Here is a 23987-nt window from a genome sequence, read left to right as displayed (position 1 = left end):
CTAATGGGACTGGAAACCTAAAACCTTCCTTCATTATCTTAAGAACTCAGCTAGCTTTTCAAAACTAGACCTCCTTTGTTTTTCAACTTAATCTGAAGTAAGCCCCTCGTATCTTGTTTTCCCCCCTTTGCTCACGCCTCAAACCCTCACTGGCCATTCTTGTGTTTTACTCCAGGAATGGCCCTTGAAAGGCATTACTTCACCTGCATCTGCAGTTGGGGCTGGGGCTGCAGACCTTCCCCGGATGTTACGCCCATCACAGAAGCCAGGTTTGGGATTTAGCTCTGTTTAAATTGTGGCCTGTAGCCTTGTTGGCAAACGGAAATAAGTCGGGCTTGTTTGCTGGGGATAATTATAGGAAAAAGCAGCCAATGTAATACTATCCAAATTTTGGCTTGAACTGTTCAACTGCTAATGAATCATAACTATTCCATGACACCTATGCTGTGGGATGGACTGTTACTGAAGTCTTACACCTTGCCTCGTTCCAGCACGGCATAAACGTGGCTTGAGGTCCTATGTTAGATTCATGTTACCTGTTTGCTTGACGTCTCCAATTCCACTGTGAGCTCTGGGAGGGCAGCAATGAGGGCCTTCCTTGTCTTTCTTCTTGGTGGGGTCTGTCTCCCCCTCTCCACCCTCCCCTGCCTTCCTCCACGGAGCTTTGCACTTAGCAGGTGCTCAGTAAATACTTGTTGGGGGGCTGACACAGGATTACATGTTAATCCATCATCTTCAAAGGCTAGAACCAGACCTATTTTAAAAAACAAACAATCCTTCCTTTTATTTTTTTTTTTTTTTTTTTTTTTTTTTTTTTTTTTTTTTTTTAACATTTTTTATTTATTTTTGGGACAGAGAGAGACAGAGCATGAACGGGGGAGGGGCAGAGAGAGAGGGAGACACAGAATCGGAAACAGGCTCCAGGCTCCGAGCCATCAGCCCAGAGCCTGACGCGGGGCTCGAACTCACGGACCGCGAGATCGTGACCTGGCTGAAGTCGGACGCTTAACCGACTGCGCCACCCAGGCGCCCCCAATCCTTCCTTTTAAAAGTGGCATTACCTTCTTACCCTCACATGTGTTCATTTTAGTCTCACTTATTGCTTTTCGGGATGGGGGTTCTTGGGAGAGTAACCCAGAGAGCCTCTTTAACTTAAAAGAGACATAATAAATTATGCCCTTTAGAGAAGACTGGTTGCCTGTATGTGTCCCAGAAGTGGGTTGGGAGCACATCATTCTAGATGGTTCCTCTGCTCTCCCCCTACCCCCACCTACAGGGCTGGCTGCCCATAGCCATGTGTGGTATCCTACAGATCGCCATTAAATAAACAGTTCCTTGAAAACACAACATAAGAAAAAAAGTACTGTCTACGTATTGTATCAAGAGAGCTAAATATTATGGAAAAGGCCAAATATTTCCACCGTGTTAAGAAAATAAGAACCCGGCAGCATGGAACTTCCCACTCAGTGGGCAAAAGATGTGGTGGAGACTTCAAAAGGGGGAAGAACTATCTAGACAGCATGAGCTGTAACGGGTGACTGCACCACTGAGGAAAGAAAGTGCGTGTGTATTCCATATGCGGCGGCAGATGCTGTGACGGCACCCTTCACCTGGGAAGTAAATTAATGCACGGGCATATGCATGGCTCACCCAAGCAACGGTCCAACTGTGACTTGGGCTGGTGGGGAGCTGGCGACGGGCGAGGAAGTGCAGGGCAGAAACACTCTTTGTTCTCCCAAGACCCAACAGGCAGAGTCACAGGAAGAGACACTTCATCCTCTGCCTTAAATGAAGATAGACACTTGCATTGAATAGCCCAGTGGCTGCAGCAGTGGCCCTGCCCTTGGGCTCCGGGCAGCCTCTCAGTCCGGGAGGGGCCCCCTGCCCCTGAAGCAGAATATCTGAGTGATGAGATGCATTCTGGCTTCTCCAACCTACCTCTCTTGGCCAGGTTGAGCTCTCGAAGCTGGGAAAGCTGGAAGGCCAGGCAGCCTGACTTTAATTGGAGACCAGGAATCATCTTGCTTTTATTAAAATGTTAGGCTGGGTTATCTCAGGGCCGCCCCCAGGGAGGGCGATGCTTCAAAGCTGACCAAGTTCTGAGCTGCTGGCCTGCCGGCTTTAATGAGCTGGGGGAAGCTCGTTTGAGGAGTGGCAGTAAAATCGCTCACCGGACTTGCAACGTGAGAATGTTGTTCTTAGACCTGAGAATGTTGTCCATGAATCATCAGGAAGAACTCCCAGGTGTGGAGAATGGCCTCTTATTCCTTCAGCTGACTTGGGACCTGGTGCTGTCCCTACCTCGCTAGCTCTCTGTCCTTAGCACTGGCTTCCCCTCGCTACTGACTGTGACTACCTAGGTGAGGAGGTGTCAGCCCGGCTGCTCCCGTCTTACTCCAAATGGAGAAACAGAGGTCTGTAGCATCTTGTTAGGAAGACTGCCTTCCCTCACTCCCCAAAGAATTGCCAGTGCCCTTGTGCACTCTGCGGGACCCAGCCAGGGTGGTGACCACGGTCTCTAGCATGTGTTGAATTCTTTGCCAGGGACTGTGCAAAAACTCTGTACGCATAAGCCTTCACTTAAGCCTCACACCAGACCCTCTACAACACAGGACTGTTACCATCCACTCTTGTTATCTGCATTTTACAGACGAGAAAACAGAGGCTCCAGCGGGCACAGGAATATTTGCCCACGGTCACATGAGACAGTGTGTGACAGACCTAGACCTAGAATTCAGTCCTGGGCCCATGCTTTTCCACACTGCCCTCTCTCTCCAAGGACTATGCAGAGGTGACCCTCAAAAACCTCACAGTTTAGGGTTAAAGAGAACAACACTTCCTCGTGTGGAAAGATAGTCCTCAGGTCCCGCAGAATTAGGTACCAGAAAATCCGTGTGCCAGGCTCTATGCTACAGGCTTTGTATCCATGACCCCTTTCAGTTTTCATAGCGACTCTGTGAGGTTCATTTTACAAATACAGGACCGAGGCTCAGATTGGTTATGTTGCTTGCCCAGCACCATGCAGCTTATGTACAGGTGGTGAAGCTGGGCTTGAACTCACATGTCTAATTCCAAAGCACATTCTCTTTGCCCACTCTCACCATAGAGGCTCCATTTTAGTAGAGTGGTCAGGAGGGAAGGGCCTTGAAGGGGGGTAAGAGGTGAGAAGGGAGATAGGAAGCAGTGAGCATTCTGGGCTGGGGGGAGCAGAAGATGAGGGCCCAAGGAACTGCAGGCATTCTGTCCGCCCCTCCCCCGAGTAAGTGAGTGAGTGGCCCAGGCTTCATTTGCCACCGCCCCAAATCCATCACTTTCATGATACAGCTGATGACATATAGTAGCTGCTGAGGGCCAAGTTTCCTTGGTTCTAGGGAGGTGATGCCCCCTTCCTGCCCCTCCTCCACCCGCAGCCCCCTGGGTAATTCATTAGATGTGGTCATCTGCAATGGGTGTGGACCTGTCAGGATGACAGATTAGCCACAGGACATCTTTGGAAGGAACAGGATTCATCCCTTGGTTACTCCTGCACTCTCCGCTTCTCCCTAACTCCTGCCCCCCAGCCTCCTCTGAGCAGCATCTCCTGTTACCCAATGGTGACCATGCAAGCCCCTTGCACTGGATCAGCTGTGCTGGCTTTGTGAAAAGCCTGCCAATGTCCATTTTCTCAAGTGATCTTCTTTCATTCATGCAATGAAAAGGACCCACTGGGTGCCAAGCTCCATGTCAGGTGCTGCAGGTTCCTGAGTGAATCAAAACAATTCTATTCCTGGAGAGGAGATACTTACAGACTGGCTGGGACAACCGGCATTAACGAGGGTGGCCTGTAGCTATCTGCCTGAAATCAGGAACCGCCTGGAAAGGAACAGGATGCTCTGAAGCATGAACAGGAGGCAGCTCAGCAGATTTGGAAGGAGAGAGAAGGGTATTCCAGTCAGAAGGAGCAGCATTTGGCAAAGGCTCAGTGGTGGGAGGGAGCCAGGTGTTTTGGGATCTTTGCCACAACCCCATGGAGGCAGCTCCCTATTCTTATTGTGATATCATTTGATAGGTAGTTAGGGTGGGACATAGGTACATCCCTGTCTCCTGAACTTCGGGGCAGGGCCTGCTTTGTGAGTAGACTCTGAACAGAAGTGGGCCTGAGCTGCTGCCAGGTTCCAAAAAGTGGCTGGGGCCCCGGCAGGAATTGTGCTCACTAGAGGAAGAGATCCTGGCACTGGGGGCCAATTCCACCAAAATCCTGGTCTCCTACCTGTTTCCCAAGGCCAGCTGTGTTCCTGGTCTAATTACAGGGAGGATCTTGGGAGCCCACTGGCAGCCTGGGATTGAGCTCTGGGCTCAGCCCCCAGAAAGTACATCACCAAGTAGAGCCTTCTTTAAGAACACCTGAGAGGCAGCATGGTTGGAGTTCAACATACCTGGCCTTGCATCTGGGTTTCTATCTGTGACCGTAGGCAAATCATGTGACCTCTGGGACCCAAGGTGCCCTTACTTGCCAAATGGGAATGACAATATCACTGATGTGCCTTTATGCCTGAAATGCCCAGCCAGGAGTCCAGCACGTGGTGAGCCCCGAGCAAATGTAGGCCTCTTTATTAGCTGGATTTCATGAAACTCTAGGTGTGCAAAACAGGTCAGTTTATGATTTGTTTAATCTACAAGAGGATTTCTTGTTTTGTGAAAAAACTTAATGATTCTCTTGTATCGAGAGCTCCTCCCATACTTTGAAAAAGAGAAGTGTTATATGCAACTGTGATTTACCCAGGAGCACTGCTGTTCTCCATACAGAAATAAGCTAAGCATGTCAGTGTTGACCCGAAGAAAAGTCTCTAGGCGTGTGCCACAGGGCTCTGTTCTCTGACTCTGACCAAAAATGTTTGTCAATGACTTGGAATTTTTGATGTCATCCTGCTCACATTTATAGGTGCCACAGGAGGAAGGAGAGAGGGTGCTTCAGACAACAAGCCAGCTTCCAAAACTACCTTGAAGACTGGACTTGAGTAGGCATCAGTGTAATGGGTTTTTATCCAAGAAATCAGTGGTTCAAGTTCAGGCAGCAGGAGGTCGGTTTTCATGGAAGCAGGAGTGTGAGGTGTCTGGGTTTGGGTTGTGGGGCAGCTCAGTGGAAGTCAGCAGTATGAGGCACTCTCCACACACCGCGGGCATGCATCCACAGAGTTCACGTTTCTTAGAACACGCTCACAGATGTGCAGGGTGTAGGAAGTTTAGAGGGAGGGGAGGTGGGCGGAGCCTACTTCCCTCTATGCCGTCCACCTGGCCCTGTCTGCACCTGGAAGGGTAGGGCAGGCTCCGGTGCACACTGTGTCCAAGCAGGGTACCAGGAAGGCAGCCTGGATGGTGGGAGACCCAGGACTGGTCACGGGTACCAGCAGGGGGAAGTAGAAAGGCTAGCCTGGAGCAGAGGAAGCACTGGGAGAGCGGGTGTGAAATGCCCTCCTTTAGGAGAGTTTGCTCTGTTCTCTGTGGCCCAGGGGCAGAGCTAGTGGGTATGGGCAGGGGTGCGCAGGAAGTAGATTCAGATCAACATAAGGAAGAATGTTCTGATGGTCAGATGCCCAGAGATTGAATGAATTGCCTTTCCTGTGACCTCCCCATCACCACTGGATATATGCAAGCATGGGGCAGGGCTCAGTGACCTTTTAGGTTCCTTTTTGGTTCTGAGAGTCTGGTTCTCTTGTTCTCTGATTGGCCAATACTGGTCCTTTCCAATTGTGGTTGAAATTCAGAGAACATTGCTCTTGTTCCCTCAGTTCCTCTGTTGAGACTTCCGTTCACGTCAAGGGGATATTGTCAGGGCCTGGGGGTGGGGATAGAGTGGCGGTCCCCCTACTAGCAGTCTGTTCTCAGCCTTGCTGAATGTTTGCTTGATACCCCAGACCTCCTCCAGAACCTGAGCGCTTGTAGGCCCAAAGTCACAGAGCCCACGGTGACCGAGCTAGACACAAAGCCCAGCCTCTGACTTTAAATCACCTCCCCCTCCCAGCTGACCAGCCTGCTGTATGTGGGAAGCTAGGGTTGCCGGCAGCCAGGGCTGAGCTCTGGCCTGCCACAGCGTTCCTCCATTAAACCTCCCCCAGCCATGGGAAAGCCCAGAAAACAGAGAATGTTAAAAGTGGAGGGAGATGCCTGTGGCCATGTCCCCACCCTGCCCTTTAACTTGTCTTCACATTTTAAAGACGAGGAAACTGAGGCCCAAAGGGGTGAGAGAAGTTGGTCACAGCCACTGACAGAACCAAACTCCATGCCTGCCCTCTCTCCCCTCAGCACTCAGAGAAACTGGATGTTTCCTCTGTCCTCTTCAGGATTCGGCAGAAGGACGAGGGCGTGTGGTCCTGGAGGGTCAACGGGTGAGAGGTTGCCAAGGAGAGTGCCATATCGGGCATATTCCACAAGGTTTCAAGCTTTCAGAATAGCCTGACAAGCCTGTGAGTTTCTTCGCAGAGGCTGGGCAGTGGCCACCAGCTGGCAGAAGACAGCATGAGGGAGCACTCTTGGATGGGGGCATTGGGGTGTAGGTAGTGACATGTCTTTTCTCATCACTTCGGTAGTGAGGGAGGCCTTGGCAAGCTGACTGGCCTTGCTTGGCTGTCCCAGCGGAGACCTGCCTCCACTACCTCCTTCCCTCAGCTCAGCCTCCCCTGCGGGCTCCTCCCTGCCTCCCTTTCCCCTGGGCTTCCCAGGCTCCCTCAGCTTTCCAGGAGTGAGGGAGGTATAATATAAGGCCCAAGGCTGTGCCACAAGCTGGAAAGAACACAGAGGTTGGAATCCAAGGCTACCACATCCTGGCTGTGTGACCTTAGGTGAGTTCCTTACCCTCTTGGAACCTTAGCATCGTCTTGTATAAAATGGAGGCACTCCTCGCGCCTGTGCACAGGGTTTGTGTCTGTGTTTTTCCCTGAGCTCGTGTATGTGTGGCCGCCTCCAGCATAGAGCCTGCTTGGAGTTTGCTAGGATGGCTTCTGTCCCTTCCTCAGGTGCCATGAAACTTGTGGTGCTCTGTGAGTTGGGCAACCAGCACCAGGATCCCAGCCCTTTGAGGGAAGGGGTTAAAACCAGATGGATAAAAGCCAGGGTACAGGAATGGCACCTTCCTAGACAAAGCCAGCACTGCCTTAAGAGTATCTATGCAAAAAAGGATGGATTCTTCTGCACCTTGTTCTTCTCCCTTGATTCAACCAAGTTCCTATGGGCCAACCTAGATGCTCATGCTCTTGGGGTAGTTGCAAAGAATTTAATTCCGAGGATATCCTGGAACAGTTTGATGGATACTGCCCTGAACATACAACTTAACACACTTTTGTGAGTTTATCCCCAGGATACATTTCTGGCAGGGGAGTTGGTGGGTCACAGAGGTTGCATTTCTCATTTCAATATACATTGGCAAATGGCCCTCCTAGAAGAATTCAGGCTCCTCCTACAGCATATGAGTCATATCTGCTCCTCATAGCCTCATCAGCACTGGGACTCCCCACACTTGAATGTTTTGCCATTCAGCTAAAAAAAATAATGTCTTAAAGCTCTAATTTCTTTTTTCATTTACAGATGGGGTTGGGTATGTGTTCATGGATGGATTGGCCATTTGTCTTTCTTTTTTGGTAAATGCCCATTTAAAATTTTTCTGTTGGGTGGTTCAACTCATGACTCTGGGTTTAGAAGGTTGTTCCCTGCGGAGGTGGGACGGTCTCTAACAGGGCTTGGCATTTAGATCCGTTTTCACCAGGGTTGTGAGTTGGGAGTGAGTCTCTTTGCCCCCCACCAAGGGGCTGCCCTGGGTTTGCTCTGAGCTTCCTGGTGTGCTCACTGTTAACAGGTGTGGTAGTGAGGCTCTCCACTCCATCCCAATGCTGGGCAGTACATCAGGGCAGAGAGCATGTGATCGAATGGCTGGGCAGGGGGCTTGGTGTTGGACCCGCTGCTTCTGTGTTCGGGGGAGTGGGGTGCGTGGCAGGATGCCAGGGAATAATACGTGTGTGTATGCAGATGTATGAGAGCTCCAGAATTTCTGGGGCGGGGCTTGGGCCACTGGGGGTTACATCTGCATGGGAAGCACCCCATTAGAGAGTATATTCAAAATAAATTCACTGAAGTTGCTTTTGTGCATATAGATATAGTCAACAGAAAAGTTCACTTGTCTCCTACCCAGAGTAAATAACTATAAAAATAAATAAGGAGGATGAAATCAGTAATAAAATAATAGTGGATTTACCACTCGTACTCAGAGCCGGCCAAGGGCGGTTGTGGAGGCAGGACTGCGCCCTTTGGCAATACCACAGAGGGAAGCCAGCAAATTAAAGGAACGAATTGCCACACGTTGGGTGTTTGCTGCTGGCCAGGCCCGTGCTGAGCACTTTGCAGGCATCTTCCCATTTAATCCTCACTCAGACCGTCCAAAGCAGTTTGCTCAGTTTATAGGCGAGGAAATGGAGGCTCAGAGGAATTAGATAATTTGTGCAAAATCTTACACCAAATAAGAGGCAAAGCTAGCATCTGATGCCGGCAGCCGTTGGACACCACACATTGGGCTTCCCTGTCTTTTCTCCCCGGGCCCTGACCCCTTGGTTAAAGCTGGAGGGAGAGTCCACGCATAGGGTGGAAGATGGGGGCTGCGGTGTCTGGCTGAACGCCCCAACCTCCCAGCCCCCCTCTGCAGCCCAGCTGGCATCTCAGAAGACAGGGCTAAGAGGGGCGGGCCCTGATTTGGGGCTCTGGTGTGTGGCCTGGGAGGGCTGGAATCTATAGCTCACGCCTCTCCCTGCATGGGCCTGGGTGTGAGTGAAGATGTGGGGAGGGGGCCTGCTCCCTGGAGGTGGGCTCTGGCCAAGTGAAACAGGCTGAGGTCAGAGGGAGGGGGCCACCCTCCCCCAGGGAATGCCTGGATGACGTGACTTTGGGGGGCGCTGGGGGAGGAGGCCGGCTGTGTGTTTCTCGTCTCACCTCCAAGCCTGGGCCAGATGGGGAATTGGTGCGGGAAGCCGCGCCAGATGCAGCCTCTGGCAGGCTTCCCTGGGCGCTGTGCACGGCTCTTCTCCAGCCAGCTTGGCAGGTCCCTCCTCCTCCTCCCTGAGGGGACCTAGGAGCAAATGACATCCTGGAGTTGGCTGTGGCAGGGAAGAGGGTCTCCTCTGGCCTTGCAGCAGGAAGGCGCAGGGAGAATCGGGTTAGGGGCCCAGAAGATGTGACCTGTACTCCCCTCCCTCGTTTCAAATGGCTCTGGATTCTGAGCCAAGTTTGGGGGAGGGAGGGGAGGTTTATAAGGTTTGCTCTCAGATCCGGACCGGGGGAGTGATTTGAGCATAAAACAAAGCCTCGGACTTCTAGTGGTTGGTCCCTCTCCTTTTCCAAAAGTTGCTTACACCTCGTCTGCAATGAATGTCTCTACGTGTCAGCCGTTCTTTGCTCTGCCCGGCAGCGAGCAGCACAGCACCCCGTGCACTGCCAGGAACCGGGGTCCCCTCGCTCTCAGCCCTGAGATCTGTTTCAGTCATTCCACCGCATCCTGACTGTGGCCCATCTGGCGTCCCCTGGAGATGTCTGGAGATTTCTCAGCCTCCAAATGTCCCCTCTCCCCTTACTGGGCCCCATGCCTTTCCCTACCCTTGTTCTCTCATGACCAGCCTGACTTCACCTTCATGCCCCTCCTCTCCCAGGCCCCCTTCTGCTCCTTCCGGGCTTCTTCACCCTCATCTCTTCCTTCTTAGATCTTCTCCAGGCCCCTTCTTCCCTCCCTCTCCGGCCCCAAACCACTCCAGGTTGCCCACCTGAGAAACACTTTGGCTGTGACCTCTGCTTCTCTGCCCCCCTCCCTTCCTGCCCTCCTCAGCCTTCGTCATTCCCTCGAGCCTCAGAGCCACAGGCTCACCTCCTGGTGCTCACTGCCTTAGGCTTCAGGCACCGGCCACCCCAGTTACTCCTGCCTCTACACCGAGGTCAGGCTGTTGCCTGCCCCCCTCCCCCACCAGCCTTCGTCTATGCCTGTTCTGCTTTACGACACCCTCCACCTCGGCCATCCTCACCTTGTCACCCAGCTTACCTTCCACATCTTTCACCCTTCGCCTCACCTCCAGCACCACCACCTTCAGGAAACCATCTCAGCTTGGCGCCCCTGCTCTGAGTGCCCCCGTGATCGTGCACATCTCTCAATCTAGCTTCTACAGCAAATTACCCACCAGTACCGCTTTTTCTCACGAGTCTGGGAGCTCCCCTGAGGCCGGGACTGCATTGTATTTGATCCAGTGCAGAGCTCAGCACATGGTCCGCTCTCAGCTTCTTTACTGGACGGAACTGAAGTTTATCAGATGAAAGTGACAAGTCTCTATTGAGGATCTACCATGTGCCCAGTATCCTTAGATATTTAGGGAAAACGAGGGAAGTCAGGATAAAATACTTACTTTCAAGGGGATTATGACCCAGTTGAGGACAGTTCTGAGAATGGCTTGGAGGAATGGATACACGTGCAATTGGCAACCTGGGTCTTTGGTACCGAAGTGGGTGCCGTAGCTATTATGTACTCTTAAGGGTTTGGGGAAAAGGGGAAAAGACCCTGCCTGGGCAGAGAGGCTAATAGGCCTGGATTGGGGGGCAAGGGGTGGGTGGGACCAGATGGAAGGAGGTTGGACCAAACTCCAAGGTCAGGACTGTGAATAGACAGAGAAACATGTTTCTAGAGAAAGGGAGCAGATCTCACCGAGTTCTGCGATTACTCTCCTGTGGACGCTTTCTACATCAGAGTGGGGTTAGCAGATTTTAAGAGCAGTTTCTCTACCCTGGAAGCCGAACAGGAGCTGATGGTATTCCCAGTTTTGCTGCTTGATTGGGAAAGTTTTACCACACGCCAGGCTCTGCCGGGGCCAGCGGACTCTCTAGGCAAAGAGAGCAAGATGTTTCTGGCATCAGTTCTTTCCAGTCATCTGCGAAAGAGAACCTGGTTTCTTCTTGCCGAGCCTGGGAAACGAGGTACGTTTTAAGCCAGGCACACCTACTATGTGCCAGTGTTGGTGATCTGTAATGTGGAGATCAGAGGCCCAGGATTAGTTTTCTTCAAGACTAAAGGACGTGACATGACCCCTACCTACACAAGCTTGCTGGGTACCAGATGAAGAGGCAGAGGGAACATCAGGGCTGAGGCAGTCCAGGGAGGCTTCTAGGAGGCAGCGGGTCCCAACTAGTCCTTGAAGGAATTAGACACACTGAGAGAATGGAGAGATGGAGCCTGTTTGGCAAGAACTTCTTAACCAAGAGCAACATCTTTTCCTTTCTAATTTTTTTTTTTTTAAACAGCGTTGTGGTGTTTTTGTGTGTGTGTTTTATTATTTTGTTTTTAATTTTTTTTTGAGAGGGAGTGTGTGACAGTGGGGGAAGGGCACAGAGAGAGGGAGAGAGAGAATCTCAAGCAGGCTCCACACCCCTAGCGGAACCTGACACGGGGCTAGATCTCATGACTGTGAGATCGTGACCTGAGCTGAAATCAAGAGTTGGAGGCTTAACCGACTGAGCCACCCAGGTGCCCCTCTCCTGTTTTTAAAAACAGCTTTATTGAGATATAATTCATATACCATGCAATTCACCAATTTAAAGCATACCGTTCAATGGTTTTTAGTATATCCACAAATAATGTGCAGTCATCACCACTGTCGATTTTAGAACATTTTCATCCTCTTAAAAAGTAACCCTATTTATTAGCAGTCACTTCCTATTTCCCCTAATGCCACCGCTCACAGCCTTGGGCAACCACTAATCTCTTACTGTCTCTATAGATTTGCCTCTTCTGGGCATTTCATAGGAATGGGATCACATAGAATGTGGCCTTTTGTGTCTGCTTCTTTCACTTAGCATAATGTTTTCAAGGTTCGGCCGTGTTGTAGCCTGTGTCAGTACTTTCCTTTTTATAACTGAGTAATGTTCCCTTGTATAGTCATACAATGTACCACATCATTTTATTTACCTGTTCATCAGTTCGCAGACATTTGGGTTGTTTTCACTTTCTGGTTATTATATAATATATATATATTTTATGTTTATTTTTGAAGAGACAGAGCATGAGTGGGGGAGAGGCAGAGAGAGAGAGGGAGACACAGAATCTTTGAAGCAGGCTCCGGGCTCTGAGCTGTCAGCACAGAGCCCGACACGGGGCTTGAACTCACAGACCGGGAGATCATGACCTGAGCTGAAGTCAGATGTTTAACTGACTGAGCCACCCAGGAGTGCCCCTAATATATAATATTTTATAATACAATGTCGCTGTGAACCTCTGCATACAAGTTTTTATGTGGATATGAGTTTCATTTCCCCTAAGCAGATACCCTGGAGTAGAATTGCTGGGCCATATGGTGACTCTGTGTTTAACCGTTCGAGGAACTGCCAGACTGTTTTCCACAGTAATGACACTATTTGATATTCCCACCAGCGGTGTGTGGCAGTTACAATTTCTCTACATCCTCGTCAACACTTATTATTCTCTTGTCTTTCTGATTATAGCCATCCTAAGTAGATATGAATTGGTAATTCACCGTGGTTTTGATTTACATTTTCCTGATGGCTGATGATGTTGAACATCTCTTCTTGTGCTTATTGGCCATTTGTATATCTTCTTTGGAGAAAACTCTGCTCAGATCCCTTGCCCATTTTTAAGTTGGGTTATTGAGTTGTAAGAGTTCTTTGGGGCACCTGGGTGGGTCAGTCGGTTGAGCGTCCGACTTCGGCTCAGGTCATGATCTCACAGTTCGTGGGTTCGAGCCCCGCATTGGGCCCTGTGCTGGCAGCTCAGAGCCTGGAGCCTGCTTTGGATTCTGTGTCTCCTCCTCTCTCTCTGCCCCTTCCCCACTCGCACTCTGTCTCTATCTCTCAAAAATGAATAAACATTAAAAAAAATTAGGGGCGCCTGGGTGGCTCAGTCGGTTGGGTGTCCCACTTCGGCTCAGGTCATGATCTCGCAGTCCGTGAGTTCGAGCCCTGCGTCAGGCTCTGTGCTGACAGCTCAGAGCCTGGAGCCTGTTTCAGATTCTGTGTCTTCTCTCTCTGACCTTCCCCTGTTCATGCTCTGTCTCTCTTTGTCTCAAAAATGAATAAACATTAAAAAATAAATAAATAAAATAAAAAATAAAGAAAAAAAATTAAAAAAAAAAAAAGAGTTCTTTATATGCTCCAGATACAAGGCCCTTAGCAGATATATGGTTTGCAAATATTTTATCCTGTTCTGTAGATTGTCTTTTCACTTTGTTGCTGCTGTCCTTTGAAGGACAAAACTTTTAAATCTTGATGAAGTCCAATTTATTTGATTGCTGTTTTGGTGTCATATATTAGAAACCGTTGGCTAGTCTGAGGTCATGAAAATTTGCACCTATATTTTAAGACTTTTACAGTTTTACTGCTCACATGGACGTATTTGATTCATTTTGAGTCAACTTTTGTATATGAGGGGAGGGTGGGTTCCCTTCCAATTTTGGATTGCATCACACTGAGGTCCCACCCACCTCACCAGTTGGTGGGCAGTGCTTTGCTCTTTGCATTCTGGTCTCAACACAAACATCCACTCCTGAGAAAGGCCTTCCCTGACCATGTGTCTAAAGTAGCCACCTCCCCTCTTGTGACTATACTTCATTTTATTGGACCATCAGAAATGATTATATGTGTACCTGATGTTCCCCATGCAAGCTCCATGAAGACAGACTGGCTCACTGCTTGTACGTCTAGCACCTCGGGCAAAGCCTGGCACTCAGCTGGTGTTCAGGCCGAATTTGTTGAGAGCGGAAAACTTTTTATTAAAGGAGCTGCATTCCTAGTGTATTTTGCTAAAAATTTGAGTTTCTGGCCTCATACGGTGGAAGGTTCGAGGGCTGAGTGGGAAGGGATTTTCCAGCAACGTCACAGATAGGAGTTTAGTCATCTCCTGACACAGAAGGAATCATCCCATTCCTTCCTAAGACAGCCCCTTCCATCCTGGGGCCACTCTGGCTGGAAGGTTCTTCCTGACATTAGGAAGGACCTGCTTTCCTATAATTTGCACTCATCACCCACCATCTTCCTTTGGGTACAAATGGAGTTGGACCTCCCATATTCGTAGTTGTTTAAATATATGAAACCAGCTGTTGTATGTCCCTTAAATACTTTTTCTGGGTTCAGCACCTCTAATTCTGTCAGCTGTTTCTCCTAGAGCCGAGAAGGGCTGGGCTCTGACCCCTCAGGCACTGCTGTAGGTTCTGCGGAGGGGAGGATGGTCACTGGCTGCCAAAGAAAGCGAAACACAGCCATAGCTCAGAACAAATGAGCCCCTTGTTTTCTTTTCCCCATTTGAGCTGGTGAATTCCAAAATTGTCGGTGGAACTTTCAGAAAAATCACTGACTACAAACTCTCTCTCTAGTGCTCTTGAAGGCAGAGCTGACTGTTCATAGTACAGATTATACCATCATGTTGCTTTCTGTTTAATGAGTATTTCTTTCAGCTAGCTCGTTGGTATTTTTGGTACTGCTTCCCCTTAGTGGTTGTCAACCTGTAACAACCAGTAGGGTCACCTGGGGAACTCCAAAAACTACCAGTGTCCATCCCACCTTCTAAGATTCTGATTTAAATGATGTGGGATAAGGCCTGGGAGGCAGTGTTTTTAAAGCACTTGGAGGGGATTGTATGTGTGCACAGGGTGCAGACCTTGGCTTCAAGGGCTCAACATTGAACTGAAGTCCCCTGCTGCCCCCCCAAGAAGGAGCAAATGTTGGATGTTAGCAGGATATTTAGGAGCCGACATTAGCTAAGACACAATTATTTTATAAGATGGAAATTTTGCTTTAAATTATGAAAGGCATACATGTCCAGAAGAAATAAAACAAGATAGAAATGTATAAAGTGAAATTATTCCATTTCTCCTTTTCTTAACCCAAATAACTACTTATCAGTTTGTTGTATTTTTTTCCAGACTTTTCAAATGTACCTGTATGTGCACTCACACAAACCCCCCCCATACACCCATCTCCCCAAATAAATCTAATCATATTGCATACATACTGTTTTGTAATCTCTTTTGTTTTCTTTTCTCAGTGTACTGTGGACATTTTTACCAAAATGACCCAGAAAGATCCACCTTCTCTTGAATAGCGTGTGAATCGTAATTTATTTGACCACTTATACAATCACTAGACATTCAGTATTCCTTATTTTTTCTTTATTTTTGCAACCAGTACTGCCATAAGCATCTTTATATATATAAACACAACACACATACCACACACACACATGTGCACACCCATGCATACACACACTTGTGTGGATAAATTATTAGAGGTGAAATTACTCAGTCAAGGGCAATGTAAGTTTGGGATAGAGATTGCCAAAATGCTTTCCAAAACAATTGTTCCACTCTGTTCCCCTCTGTCCCTTTTAACAAAATTCCTAATAACAGCTATGTGCCCTGTGTCAAAAGTTGAGCTTTGCTGAGCACAGCAGAAAGGAAGGTGTGAGTGTGTCAGATGGTGGGGAGGAAACACTGGGGTCATTTCCCCTGCGCACTGTGTGTGGAGGAGGCCACTGGCCTCTGGCCTTGCCCAGCTGCTCTGTTTCCCAGGAAGAGGAAACCAAGCTGTGTGTGTTAACCTTTGCCTTGTTCTCCAGGGTGTGACGAGGGAGTGGGGCACGCTCGCAGGATGTGTGTGTCCAGGTCAGCGGGCCCAGGTCAGTCATTGACTTGAGAGTGTGTGGAGTGAGATATCTTCATTTCTCATCCTTTTCTGGACCCACTGGGCTACATCCAAACCCCGTGAAAGCCCAGGAGGATGACCCTTTTTTGGATCAGGAGAGGAAACTTTTGTTTAAGGTTTCCAGGACTCTAGCTCCCGAATGACAACATGCATCTAGAGTTTTTCTCAGTTTTCATAGTAGGGTGAGCCTTCTCCCCCTGGTCTGGGCGTACTGCCACCCTTTCTGGGCTCCTGGGCATGAGCCAAGATGTTCACTGCCTATTGCTGCCTCTCCATTGGAGCACCTGCTGTTGCAAGGTGGTCAGACCTGTCTGCTCTGATCAGAGCTGGCTTGGGACCAGAGGGTGGTGGCACAGTTGGAGGGAGGAAGGTACAAAGGTTCGACCATGGGCCCTCAGGGACTCTGGAAAGCATGTAGTAGGGACCACGCTCAGGGCTCTAGAAACCCAAAGTGGGTTCCTTTCAAGACCCGGGCTAACTGGTGCCTCCAGAAACTTCTAGGGAAGAGGCTAAAATTCTAAGCGCAAAAGACCATGCCAGGCACTATGAAGGAGGAGATGGAAAAGGGAGATCACATTTACTGAGCAGCTATGGGATCCCAGGCACTGGTTGGTCGTGGTTCTTCTGTTCTCATTAATCTTCACAGAGAAGCAGTTATTAGCACCCCTGTTTTATGGATGGAGAGTGAAGCTCAGAGAGAGTAAGAACTTTTCATCTGAGTTACTTAGAGTAACTCAGATCATGCAAGATAGAGTGCTGGTCCCCACGCAGGCCTCCTTACCAGCCTGGTGCATGGGTGACCTCAGTGCTGACTGATAGATCACCCACACATGAAGTAACCCCTTGACAGAGCATTGAACCATGAGGACGAACCCCTGCGACAGGGACTCTGGCTTGTTCCAGCAAGTCTTCTGTAGTTATTGAAGAGGATGACATCTGACTGTGTCATCAGTGGCACATTGGAAGCTGAGCTTCATGGCCTGCTGCCAGTATAAGCTGGGTAGACCAGTTACCTCTCTAGGTGTCTTCATTTGTGGGCTGAAGATGTTAACAACACTCGCCTCCCTGATCGTAAGGATTCAGTGAGATAATCTGACTAAAGTGCTCAGCAAGGCCTAGAATGCTAGGCCTAGAATGCCTATAGAGCAGTAAGTGCTCTATAAAGTGAATGTGGCAATTAGCGTTCTTCCCAGTGAAACCAATCTGAGAAAAAGGGTCATAAAAACAGAATTATATAGACAGAGCTTGGACAGCTGAACCCTTTTTTTAAGGTCCGTGTAGGGTTTGTAAATCCTGGGAGCTCCTGCTTTAGACACTCATTTTCCCTGCAGGAAATATGAAATAAAGAAGAAAAAAAGCCTCCGGCCCAGAGAGGCCTGCCACAGCTCGCCCATCCTTTCAGCGGGTGCTCCTGAGGATGGCCATTGTTTTCCTGGCTCCAGGCAGCAGTTAATGTTGGCGCTTTCTGCTTTCCCAGACCAGTGCTGGTTCCGCCACTGCCGTGTGTGTGTGTGTGTGTGTGTGTGTGTGCGCGCGCACACGCGTGCATTCGCACTTGTCCATTTGCATCCCTGTTTCCCACTTCCTTTTCCAATTCCTGGTGTCCTGATCCATGTCTCATGGCAAAGGGAAAGAAGTTGGTTCGTGCTCTCTTTCTCTCTTCCTGTGTCTAAATAGCTAATGTTGGTTGGGTGATTGCCATGTGCCAGGCCCTGTGCTGAGCACCTCATGTCCATCGTCACATTTGATGAGAAGTTCCCATTATAAACCACACTTACCTGACTCAGAGAAGCTATGGCACTTGCCCAAGCCCACACAACAGAGCAATGTTGGCGCTAACATTTAATTCCTTCAAATGCTTTCAAGGCTGTCTTCCTCCTCCGTGGTGCCAACTTTTGGTCCTTTCTGAGCCTCACTTTTTGGTACCCCATGACTCCATTGTGCACTGTTTCCCTACTTGATTTGTCTGGCTGAGCTGTAAGAGCCTGGAGGTCAGGGACTTTGCCTCATTTTTAGCTTGGCACAAAACCACGTACTAGGTAAGCACTCAGTCAACATTTGCTGATTGTTTTGTCCCTTGACTTACTTAAGGGACACTAAGTGAGCACCTCTTTGGCATAAAATACCATGCTGAGCATTAGTATACCATAATCAGCCTTCGGGAGCTTCCATTCTTATGGGGAGATACAGGATTAGCTCACTGAATCCTCACAACTGCCCAAAGGTGAGGTAACTACTGCTATCCCCTTCTTGCAGAGTAGTAAGTGGAGGCACAAGCAATATGGAGGCTTTTAACAGACCTTCTTGCCTACCCACTGCCCTCCAAGCTAAATACAGTCAAGGCCCATGATCCGTGCTGACAATAGCAGGCACCCACACTGAGTGTGATGGATACCCACAAAACACTCTTGAAGTTGTTTTATATGATACAGGAGCCTGCTGACTGTCTTCTCTCCAAACCCCTTTGAAAAGCCCTTTATCCAAGATGAGGGCCATTTAGTGCACACCTGCAGTGGCAGTGTCTGTGTTTTGGTGGCTGGTGGATGGGTAGTTCTGGGAGGAGCACATGCCCCTCCTAGCACATGCCCCACCCCTCCCGGAGCCTTCCTGGGATGGCTGCAGCTGCATTTACTATGACCGGTCCATAAACATGAGGTCCAGAGGGAGCTTGGAGTAGGGTGGTCTGAGGACTGGGAAGGTTCTACCACCTGGTCATTAACCCAGTGGTCAGTGTGTATATGTGCATGCTGGGGCGGGGGTCACCCTCCGAGTCCGGGCTTCCAGGTTGTGGTCGTTCCCCCAAATCTGCAGCATCACCATCCTCCCCACTCCAAGAACAAGCACCCACCCTAGAGGAGGGGTTGGAATTTTAATAGGGCCAGACCCTGAGAGTGCTCAGAAACTTTAGCCAAGTGGCCACAGGCTATTGAACTTGATTTTGCCGACTGGGTTTTAGGTTGGCAAAGATGCTTGCACTGAGCCAGATATGTTTGTGTTCTACCCTTGGCCACTGGGAATTTGCTTCTGGGGTTGGGGCAAAAATTGCTGCTAGTGACCTCTTTGGTGCTTCAAACCCCCCAGATTTTCACCCAGTAGATCTACCAGTCAGTCTTTATTTCAGTGTGCCCTGAGGACTGAGAGAACTCCAGGGTTGCTGGGGAAGATGTTTGCTACCCTTGCTGCCGGGAGGGACTTACTGAGCATGTTAAATAGACGGGGACACAGCATGTGTCCATTGCTGGGTTGTTCTGAGCCAACAATTACCAAACAAAGGGAGATATAAGAACTGGTTAATTGTGAAAAAAAGACTATGGGCACCACAAGAGATGGACACAGACTTTCTAGGCCAGTGGATCCAGGTCAGATGGTGGATTCTGGGTGCCATCAAGGCGACACCTTTGACATCACGGCCTCCACTGTTTACTATGAGTTTCTATGGGCCCCAGCAGGGAGGAAAGGGGTCATCGTCCCAGTGTTTGGTGTAGCCACTTGCATTGGGGGCAAAGCCCTGGGGTCTTCTGCCTTGCCAGGTGGTCTGGACCTCAGAGGTCAGTCTGGCCTAATTTGGAACTTATGTTCCACTCCTCCCCTCCCTGGGATAGAATGTCGTACATGGGGCCCTTTGAATAGAAGGTTAGAGCTGATTGGTACCTTAGACAGGCTGGCGCCACCTTCTCGGAGAATTTGGCATGATGAAACCGTTCCAGCCAGGAGCCAGAGCAACCATCATGTCCCCAGATGTAAACCCCCCTTTACTGGCTCTGTTCTTTCAGACTTTTGGGGCCAAATCGTTTAGCAGTCAGTTCCAAACGTTAAGCATCCCTCCATCTAGAAGATTTGGAGGAGGTTGAAGAACTGGGTCCTGAGGAGATATTGTGACCTCAGGGGCCCTAAAGAGCAGTGACAACGCACCCAGGGGAACAGGGTGCTGTGTCCTGACCGGAACCACTGTGTTGTTCATTAGAAAAAGCACCCCTTTCCCCACAGCTTCCAGCCAACATACACAGTTTGAGGTACAGGGTATGGGTTAGATTTCAGCCCCTACTTGTCCCCTTGGCTGGACATCTTTGGACGGTGAACACCGTGAATAGCAGTATTCACTGGCCCTAGTCTTAGCTAACTGATGGACTATAGTGTGAGCAGGTGAAGGAAGATTGTCACTGAGTTTCCATTTGGCCTTGGGGCAGGGGCAGCTGGCAAGGGTCCAGGGAAAATAAGGTCTTCCTTAGTAAACTGAGCCACAGTGCCACAAAGATATATGAGTTCTTCCATAGTTCCTAACTCCTTGCCTCTAACTGTACTTTTTGGGGGCACCTGGGTGGCTCAGTCGGTTAAGGGTCCAGCTTCAGCTCAAGTCATGATCTCGTGGTTTGTGGGTTAGAGCCCCGCACCGGGCTCTGTGCTGACAGCTCAGAGCCTGGAGCCTGGAGCCTGCTTCAGATTTTGTCTCCTTCTCTCTCTGCCCCTTGCTCACTTGTGGTCTGTCTCTCTCTCTCCCCTTCTCTCTCAAAAATAAATAAATAGTAAGACAAATAAAATAAAAACAACTGTACTTTTTGTCAGCACAGGGAACAATTGGTATTTACTGGCATTTAAAAATTTTTTGTTTAATGTTTGTTTTTGAGAGAAAGAGGGAGGGAGGGAGGGAGAGAGAGAGAGAGAGAGAGAGAGATGGAGAGAGAGATGGAGTGTGAGTGGGGAGGGACAGAAGGAGAGGGAGACACAGAATTCGAAGCAGGCTCCAGGCTCTGAGCTGTCAGCACAGAGCCCACCCGACATGGGGGTCAAACCCATGAACTTCGAGATCATGACCTGAGCAGAAGTCAGACGTTTAACCGATGGAGCCACCTAGGCACCCCTTACTGGCACTTTCTAATTAAACATGGGGCAGGTCCTAGGCCTTCTAAGAACAGTTGGGCCATATATTTGGGTCATTCATTGGTCGCAGCCTATAGTCCTCCAGAGGAACTGGGCTGGGTTTCATTCTCGGTGCTCTGGAGTTGAGCTGTGGGTCTAATTTGCATCACGACTGTTTTCTTGTTGAAACGAGCAAGACTTGGAAGCCGTGGCAGTCTCAGACATTTCTGGGCCTGATGAGCTGAGCAGACGGAAGGTGGTCCAGAGTGGGTGGGCACTCCGGTTGGACCAAGGCATCGTGCCAGGTGTCTGCTGAGAGTTTCCGTCGTTGTGTCTGGGGTAGAGATCCTCCTTGTAGAGGGTAAGGGAGGCAGGTGAACATGAGACTCAGGAGCTTCCTCTCCGAGAAAAGCTGGATGCAGTTGCTGGTCGACGGCAAGGCTTCCAAGATGCCTACCATCTGCCTGAAACAGCCAGTAATGGGGGAAACAGAATCCATGTTTTTTTTTAAATCCAGAAGAAAGGGAAACTCCACCCGGGAAACACAACCCCAAGCAAAGTGTGTGGAAGCAGGATGTTTAATTGCAAACCTTTCTTGAGAACCAGCTGCTAGGTAATGTTATCTCGTCTGCTCCTGCAGCAGAGGAGAGTTTATCTGGGCCCCTGACGCAGGCCCGGTAAACAGAGCTGGCTTTCCCTGATGACCTCTGCCCTGTCCCCCTTCCCCTCCACCTGCTCTTTCTCTGGGGTTTATCTCTAGGGTTTCTAGTGCCACTAGAGCCAGCTCAGGGAGGCTTAAGAAATTCTAATGTGGGCGTGGGGGTGGGGAGGTGTATGGGTTGGGCTGGAATTTTGCATATCCATTGCTCATCTGGAATGATAATCTAAGAGGTTCAAGGTTTGGAAGAAAGCAGACAAGCCTTTGAAATAGGCTGCCCAGATAAAAGAAAGTGGTCTGGAGACTGTCCTTGGATATCTGGATTTCTATTTCCAGGGAAGTCTCTGACCATTTCTCTTACTCAGGATTTAGAGCATTTGTCCAGAAAGGAGGCTGGGGGCGCCTGGTAAATCCTAAAAGTTTGGGAGGACCTGGGATGGGGGCTCATTTCTGTACCCCTGCACCCAAGTCACCTCATGCTCGCTCCGAGCACGGGAAGTGGGAGGCAAGACGTTAGCGGGAGCAATCCTTTGCCCAACAAGGAAAGAAATGTGTTTTGAGGGGAAGCACGGCTGGGTTGCAGCCTGGTGGCTGTGGCTGGCACGGGTCACGTGGACAACCTCTTTCACCCTGCCTTCTTGCTTTTTCTCCAGGGGGCTTGTCTTTGGTGTGGATTCAGGTCAAGGGTTAGAGAGAGATGGCTCCCTGTGAAGGGAAAGGACTTTTCCACAGGGTGGAAGAGATTGGGGGGAGTGTGCTCCCATGTGCCGGTTAGCCCTGGCCTGGGAACTGGGAGGTCTGGGCTCTAGTCCCAGCTCTGGCACTAACAGGTTGAGCGCATCTGCCACGGTAACCAGCCTAGTGGGTCAGGCCCAGAGCCCCAAAGCCAGTGCCCATTGAGTAGAAGAGGAACCTGAGGGCCTGAGAGGCTGGGCTGAGGTCTCACAGCCAGTAAGGAAGGTCCTGAGAGTGAAACCCATGTGTGGCTGACTCCAGAACGTGTGCCTCTTCCTTGGCAAATCACCATCCCGGGTCTGAGTTTCTTCCTCTGCAGAAGGAGAGACCTCCCAGTCACCAGAGGCTGTGAGCCTGTAATTAATTCTTCCTGGGAGGTGAAGGGAAGCCCCTAATTACTGGGGAGGATGGAGCATGGGTCATGTTAAGCCCCAGATAAGCCCTTCCTCCGGGCCCCGCTTGACTGGCCGGGGAGAAAGGCTGCTGTCTAATGGTCTGTAGGCTCTCTCCTGAGAGGGCACTGCCCCTTGGGGCCTCCTTACAGTGCCTCTGCCCAGGCAGAGGTCAGGAAGGCAGCACCTGGCCACATACGACATCTGCTCCCTGCCTGGGACCTGCGGGAGGGAAGATGTAGCTGGTAGGACTTGGGGGGCAAGGAGCTGGGAGTCAGCCGGGGGGGATGGGGTGGGTTATAACCCCAGTGAAAACTTCAGAGCATCTGGCCACAGTCAGTGAAGCCAGTTGTGTTATGAGGGTTTCCTCTGCATTCGTCTGGTTTTGTAGCATTCCTAACCACTGACTTCTGTCTGGGCCCTAAGTTCTTCTTTCTCTCAGGCTCTCAGGGCTGACATGACTCCCCCATGATCCTCTAGGCTCATCCACTGTGCAAGGGGTACAGAGACTTTTCAGGCCACTCAGAAATTTATTAAGAAAGATATCATTCAGTCCTGATTAAGTAGTTTGATTTAAATAGCCACACTCCTGGGGAGACTCAGTGGCTCAGTCGATTGAGTGTTTGACTTCAGCTTAGGTCATGGTCTCACAGTTCGTGGGTTTGAGCCCCATGTTGGGCTTTGTGCTGACAGCGCGGAGGCTGCTTCGGATTCTCTGTTTCCCTCTCTCTCTGCCCCTCTCTGCCCCTCTCCCCACTCCTTCTCTCTCAAAAATAAACATTAAAAAAAAAAAAAAAAAACCACTCCTAAATTTACATATAGGAAGATAGTCCAGTGTGGTAAACAGCATGGTGATTGGACTCAACTGGACCTGAGTCAAGTCCTTTGCTCTGTATTGTACTAGCTGTGTGACCTTGGGCAAGTTACGTAGCTTCTCTGAACCTCGGCTTCCTCCTGTACAAACTGGAGATAACAATGGTAGCTACCTCATAGATTAAATGAGCTAATGCATATCAATGGTTTTTTTTTTTTTTTTTTAACGTTTTTATTTTTGAGACAGAGAGAGACAGAGCATGAACGGGGGAGGGGCAGAGAGAGAGGGAGACACAGAATCGGAAGCAGGCTCCAGGCTCTGAGCCGTCTGCCCAGAGCCCGACGCGGGGCTCGAACTCACGGACCGCGAGATCGTGACCTGAGCCGAAGTCGGACGCTTAACCGACTGAGCCACCCAGGCGCCCCTGCATATCAATGGTTTTGCTATGCTGGCATGAAGTAACCATTCCCTAAAAATGGTTTCTACCATTTATTATATGAGATATGTGTTTATATATGATATAAAGCAAAGCATAACCCTATCTATTATAATAATAGATGATAGTTTATTTTGGGTTTGTGAAGATAGGAATGGCCTTTCACTTTATGTTCGTTCTTATCAGGATCACACAAAACATGTCGTAAATACTCCATGTCACAGGGGCAACACTCACTATTTGCTTTACTTTAGGGCCCTCTCCTTAGTTGCATTTTGGAACGAACCCTGCTCTGAACAAGGCTACCTCTGTAACAGAGCTCAGTGCGGGGGAGAAGGGACTGAGGATTCAGGGCTCATTTGCTTGGATGTTAACTGAGTACCAGACATAAAG

At 49.7% G+C, this 23987-nt stretch overlaps 1 protein-coding gene across 6 annotated transcripts in view; it reads left to right on the top strand.

Moving 5' to 3' along the window:
• Window positions 1–23987, top strand: part of SH3PXD2A (SH3 and PX domains 2A) — a 241405-nt gene that overhangs the window by 27152 nt on the left and 190266 nt on the right. For 2 of the 6 annotated variants that reach the window (XM_058697669.1, XM_058697671.1), the window contains exon 2: window positions 176–269. The exons of the other annotated variants lie outside the window; for them this stretch is intronic. The gene's annotated coding sequence lies outside the window, so the exon portion shown is untranslated. The remainder of the gene's footprint in view (window positions 1–175; window positions 270–23987) is intronic. 6 annotated transcript variants of the gene reach the window in all.

Source organism: Neofelis nebulosa, chromosome 13 (genome assembly GCF_028018385.1).
Source record: "Neofelis nebulosa isolate mNeoNeb1 chromosome 13, mNeoNeb1.pri, whole genome shotgun sequence".
Classification (NCBI taxonomy): domain Eukaryota; kingdom Metazoa; phylum Chordata; class Mammalia; order Carnivora; family Felidae; genus Neofelis; species Neofelis nebulosa.
Note: the sequence above shows the minus strand (reverse complement) of the source record. Positions and strands in the feature narration are given on the sequence as shown.